The sequence below is a fragment of the Cryptomeria japonica genome, chromosome 9 (genome assembly GCF_030272615.1).
Source record: "Cryptomeria japonica chromosome 9, Sugi_1.0, whole genome shotgun sequence".
Lineage (NCBI taxonomy): Eukaryota > Viridiplantae > Streptophyta > Pinopsida > Cupressales > Cupressaceae > Cryptomeria > Cryptomeria japonica.
Window position 1 is genome coordinate 568,590,631 of NC_081413.1, and position 6,458 is coordinate 568,597,088.

Genomic DNA, 6,458 nt, shown 5'->3' on the forward strand with positions numbered 1-6,458 from the left:
TTTTTGAACTCTTTAGAAGTCCGCTCTGTTTGGAGCCTTGTCCGGTTAAAGACTGGTACAATAGGTTCTGTTAGGAACTGATCTTGTTAGGGATCACCTAGTTAAGGGATGGCAAGAACACCTGGTTAAGGGTTAAACCTTGTTAAAGGTTACCTTGTTAGAGGATTTCAAGAGCTCAATTGTTTTGAGTCACCCTGTCAAAGGATTTACAGCAAGCCGGTTAAAGCTACCCTGTTAAGGGATTTTCCAACTGTTGAGGTGGTTAGAGATCAACAGGTATTACAATAATTTGGTAACAACACTTAATGCCAATGCAGATCTGCTTAAGCTCCTCTTCACCTTTTGCACTTACACTCTGTAGGTATCACTTTTCTCCTTTTGGTCTGGCAAGAATCACGTATCCCTTCTCTTGGATACACACACACAACTTTTGCCAACAACCTCAGAAAGAGACACAACATCGACCTTATAGGAAAATAGATAGGTTGGTAGCATAAACCCTAAACCCTAAATCTGTTAGGTTAAGGAATTAAAACAGTTCAATCCTAACTGTTGAGAACACTGCATTAAATGCAATAGTTCTTGATCCAATCTCAAGACATTCTCCATCGTCCATTTCCACTGATTTCATGGCAGCTGATAACCCATCACACGTTATCACCATTTTATAGACTTCGCACATCTTCTCCCCCTTTGACAACAATGCCAAAGTGGAGGCACGAGCTTCCCTGTTCCATTATGCTGCTCCCCCTGAGGAGTAGCATCCTTCAACACATCAATCCTGAAGAAAAATTTGACTATGCAATACCTGACTGATGTGGAGCATATACCTTTAGTTTACCTCCTGAAGGGGCAACACCCCTAATTCACCCCTTAAGTACATAAATGTAGCCTTTGGGAGAGGCTTGGTGAATATGTATGCTAATTGCTCCTGACTGGAAACATGTTCCAGTACAATTTCTTTGTTCTGAACCTTTTCCCTCAAGAAATGATACTTAAGCTCAAAGTGCTTGGTTCTAGAATGTAAAACCGGATTCTTGGAGATATTAATTGCACTAGTATAGTCACAAAATATACTTACCGGTTCAGATACAGGAACTTTGAAGCCATTTAATACATGCTTCATCCAAATTGTCTGAATGCAGTTCATGAAAGCTGCAACATACTCTGCTTCCGTTGTAGACTGAGAGATACAACTCTACTTCTTACTCATCCATGAGACCAGTCTACCACCGAGAAAGAATGCACCACTGGTTGTGCTTTTCCGGTCATCTATATTTCCTGCCCAATCAGCATCTGTGCATACTTTCAAGTTGAAATCCTTGCTATATGGATACCACAATCCATAGTCAGTAGTTCCCTTCAAATACATAAGAATCCGCTCGACTGTAACCAAGTGGGATTCTCTTGGACTTTTTTGGAATCTTGCAGTAATGCCAACTGCATGTGCAATATCCAGTGTACTTTGCACTACATAATGCAACTTACCAATCATTGATTAGTATTCCTTCTCATCAACCAATGTTGAGTCATCTTCTTTGGATGGTTTACAACCGGTCACCATCGGTGTACCAACTGGTTTGCTATCTTCCATGCCAAAGGTCTTCAACACCTCTTTGACATACTTGGACTGAGTGATAAAGATTCCATCTTTCATCTGTTGGATCTGCAATCCAATGAAGAATTTAATCTCCCCTATGAGTGACATCTCAAACTCTTTCTTCATCTCATCTGCAAACTCATGACTCATCTTGTCATCTCCACCAAAGATAATGTCATCAACAAATACCTCACAGATCAGGATCTGATCTCCTTTAGACTTCAAGTAGATATTGCTATCTTCACTTGTTCTCTCAAATCCAATCTTCATAAGATGGGAATGCAGACGTTCATACCATGCTCTAGGTGCCTGCTTTAGACCATATAAGGCTTTATGTAGCCTACATACCATGTCTATGTCTTCAGATAGGGCAAACCCATCCGGTTGCTCAGTATACACCTCCTCTTCAGGTAAACCATTTAGGAATGCAGATTTTACATCCATTTGATATACTTTGAAACCTTTAAAAGCTACATATGCAAGAAGCATACGAACTCCTTCCAATCTGGCTACAGGAGCAAAGGTTTCTCCATAGTCTTCTCCTTCCTCTTGAGCATATCCTTTGCACACCAATTTGGCTTTGTTCCTAATCACTATGCCATCCTCATTCAACTTATTTATGAAAAACCCATTTGGTACCAATGACATTTTTATGCTCCGGTCTGGGTACCAAAGACCATATACCATTTTTCTCTATTTGGTCAAGTTCCTCTTCCATTGCCTTGATCCGGTCTTCATCTTTATGGGGCTCTTTGAATGATTTAGGCTCAAATTCAGAGGTCATACATGAGTTTTCTCTGACCTCTCTTCTTGTAAGGATTCCTGCATCCTTATCTCCTATGATCTGCTTAGGATCATGATTCAACTTGACATACCGAGGAATGGTCTTAATGGATTCCTCTTGCTTTTCTTCTTCATCCTCATCTCCATCAGTATCAACATCTACATCTACCAATGTAGGAACACTGTTACTGGTACTTGGTTGATTGACAACCGGTTCCTAGAAGGTTACAACCAGTTCATTTATTGCTTGCTCACTGCCAGTTTCCTCAGTTTTCTTAGAGGTTTCATCAACTCTTACATTGATTCTTTCCATAATTCTCCGAGTCCTATTGTTGAAACACTTGAGAGCTTTGCTCTTGGTGGAATATCCTAGGAATATTCCCTCATCACATTTTGCATCAAATTTGCTCTAGTGTTCACTCAACATTTGCTACCAAACACTCTAAAGTAGCTAACCATAGGTGTCTTACCGGTCCAATACTCATAAGGAGTTTTATCCTTACCTTTCTTGATGAGTACCTGGTTCATTGTGTAGACTGCAGTGCTCACCGCTTCTCTCCAAAAGGTGTGAGCTACCTTTCCTTGAATCAACATGGTTCTAGCTGCTTCAACCATAGTCCAATTATTCCTCTCTGCTAGGCCATTCTGTTGTGGAGTCCGGGGGGCAGATAGTTGCCTCTTGATGCCATGTTCTTCATAGTACTTGTTGAATTCACCGGAAGTGAATTCCCTTCCTTGATCAGTTCTCAGGCACTTGATCCTTTTACCGCTTTCCTTCTCCACTAATGCTCTGAAAGCTTTGAACTTTACAAAGGCTTCAGACTTGTCTTTCAAGAATGTGACCCACATCATTCTTGAGCAATCATCAGTGAGAATCATGAAGTACCTATCACCCTACACACTTCTAGTTTTCATAGGACCACACAAATCAGTATGCACAAGATCAAGCAAGTTGTTAGCAGTGAAAGGTTTACCTTTAAAGGTTGAGGAAGACATTTTTCCCAATTGACACTCTCTGCACAAGGTATTATCCGGTTTGCTTAGCACCGACAACCCTCTAACTGCCTTGATCTTACTAGTCTTCACAATGTTATCAAAGTTTACATGGCAGAGTCTCCTATGCCATATCTATCTATCATCAAATTTAGCCATAAGACATGTACTTATATTTGCATTCAGCTGAAATAGGTTACCTTTGGTCTGCATGCCAGTGGCCACCAATTCACCATTCTTTCCTTTGATTTTGCAAACTCCATTCTTGAATTCCAGAATGAGGCCACTGTCATTCAGCTGGGCAACACTTAGAAGGTTGTGTCTGAGAACATCAACCCAATACACATTGTCAGCACTACTCTTTCCATTCAGAGAGATGGACCCTCTGCCTTTGACCATGCATGGTGCATCATTGCCAAAGAAAACCACCACCATCATACTCTTCCAAGGATAGAAACTTGCTCTGGTCACTAGTCATATGGTGAGAACAGCCACTGTCAATGATCCACTCATTGGAATTATCAAACTGGGAGACAAGAGCCTTCTTGTCTGACACATCTTCCTTGACAGCAACAAATACAATATCTTCATTTTCTTCATCCTCTGATTCCTCATCTGTGACACCTTCATCAACTGCCACAAAACAGTTTCTATGGTTTCCTCCTTTGAATTTCTTGAACCTTTCCAATTTGTCCTTGTTGTCGCCATTAGGATAGTTTACAACAATATGTCCTATCCGGTTGCAAGAAAAGCATTTCAAAGGTAGCTTACCTCTATATTTTCCAGTTCCTTTAGGAAGTTTCCTGGTAAGGAGAGCTTCAAATGCCATCAGAATCTCCTCATCATCCATTTCTCTGCTCTGTCTTGATTTACCACTAGTGCTAGCTTCTTTTCCTTTTCTGGATGGTACAACAGAAGCTTTAAAAGCTGATTCAGTATTTCGAACACTGCCATCAAAACTATTTAGCTTATAGGCTGTCAAATTTGCAATGATAGAGTCTGGAGATACCTTAGTCTTGTCTATTGATCTCATATCTTGAATAGCAGCAACCCTTATTGCATAGACGGGCAATAGGGATCTTAGGACTTTGCTTACCATAGTGGAATCTTCTATTTTACCACTTGCACTCTTGATATCTCCAACGATGGTTTTGATTCTTATTCCATACTGTTGAATGGTCTCACCTTCAACCATCCACATACCTTCAAACTTCCCTCTAAGGCTTTCTTCCTTAGCTTGTTTTACATGCTCATCACCGCCATAGATATTTTCAAGAGTATCCCATACCTCTTTGGGATTTTCCTTATCTTGGACATCAATAAACTCAATGTTAGATAAACTACTAATTAGGGCTTCCATGACTTGCCCATTCTCCTGTATCTCCCTCTTTTGGTCATCGGTGAGAGTACCGGTAGGGGCAACATAGGCATTCTCAACATAGCTCCAGTGTTGAGCACCCATGCTTTTGATGTATATCTTCATTCTGTCTTTCCATATACTAAAATTTTCTTTGTTAAACTTTGGACCTTCCCTCTTCATCATTAGACTGGGATATTTACCTCAAGTGGTTAAGCTTATAGCACAGAGGACCTGGAGGATGCTCTGATACCAATTGATAACTCAATGATGAAAGAATAGTACCAAACAGGTACTAAGAGGGGGGGGGGGTGAATCAGTACAGACAAAAATACACTCTTAAACTGGTTTGTCAACAGACACTATGTATTGACAGACAAACAGTAACACCGGTCCTAAAACAGAGTACAATTGGCAAAAACCCAGAATAGCTAAGACAAGCATAAACCGGTTGAAACCTATCTTCTCATATACTCTAACACTTCATTTCCATTTCACCCTAATACATGAATAAGTAATCTACCATCAAAGATATACATATGAGCAACTAGATCAACATGATTTACTGCTTGACAGAAAACAACAAAGCATCACATGAGGAAGACATCACACATAACACACATATTTTTTCACATGGAAACCCAACTAAGAAAAACCACGGTGGGGATGAATACCCACAAACTTGTTTTTGAACTCTTTAGAAGTCCGCTCTATTAGGAGCCTTGTCCGGTTAAAGACTGATACAATAGGTTCTATTAGGAACCGATCCTATTAGGGATCACCCAGTTAAGGGATGGCAAGAACACCTGGTTAAGAGTTAAACCCTATTAAAGGTTACCTTGTTAGAGGATTTCAAGAACTCAATTGTTTTGAGTCACCCTATTAAAGGATTTACAGCAAGCTAGTTAAAGCTACCCTGTTAAGGGATTTTCCAACTGTTGAGGTGGTTAGAGATCAACAGGTATTACAATGATTTGGTAACAACACTCAATGCCAATGCAGATCCACTTATGCTCCTCTTCACCTTCTACACTTACACTCTGCAAGTATCACTTCTCTCCTTTTGGTCTAGAAAGAATCACGTATCCCTTCTCTTGGATACACACACACAACTTTTGCCAACAACCTCAGAAAGAGACACAACATCAACCTTATAGGAAAACAGATAGGTCGGTAGCATAAACCCTAAACCTGTTAGGTTAAGGAATTCAAACGGTTCAATCCTAATTGTTGAGAACACTGCATTAAATGCAACAGTTCTTGATCCAATCTCAAGACATTCTCCATCGTCCATTTCCACCGATTTCATGGTGGCTGATAACCCATCACACGTTATCACCATTTTATAGACTTCGCACATTCCTGAGGTAGATAGGAACAATCTCCTTCATGCAAGATCCTTCACGCGCACAAGGCTTACGTGGCAACACGATCTGTTCTTCGTTACCATGCTAACTCATCACACAAAGTCACTGGTTGAGCCACACAGGCTTGAAGCACTTCAACCGAACACCTTGAAGTTGAGACTACCAACGGGTAGTCATACAATGCTTCCATGTGCCGGTTCACCTTGAGCAAACACACCACTTCACTTTGTCACAAATGTCGGTTCACAGTGTTATACCGGTTCTCACATATGCCGGTTCTCATCTCTTCAACATATTGACATCAATGACAACATACAATGTTATTATGTCCTCATACCGGTTCACATAATGCCAATTA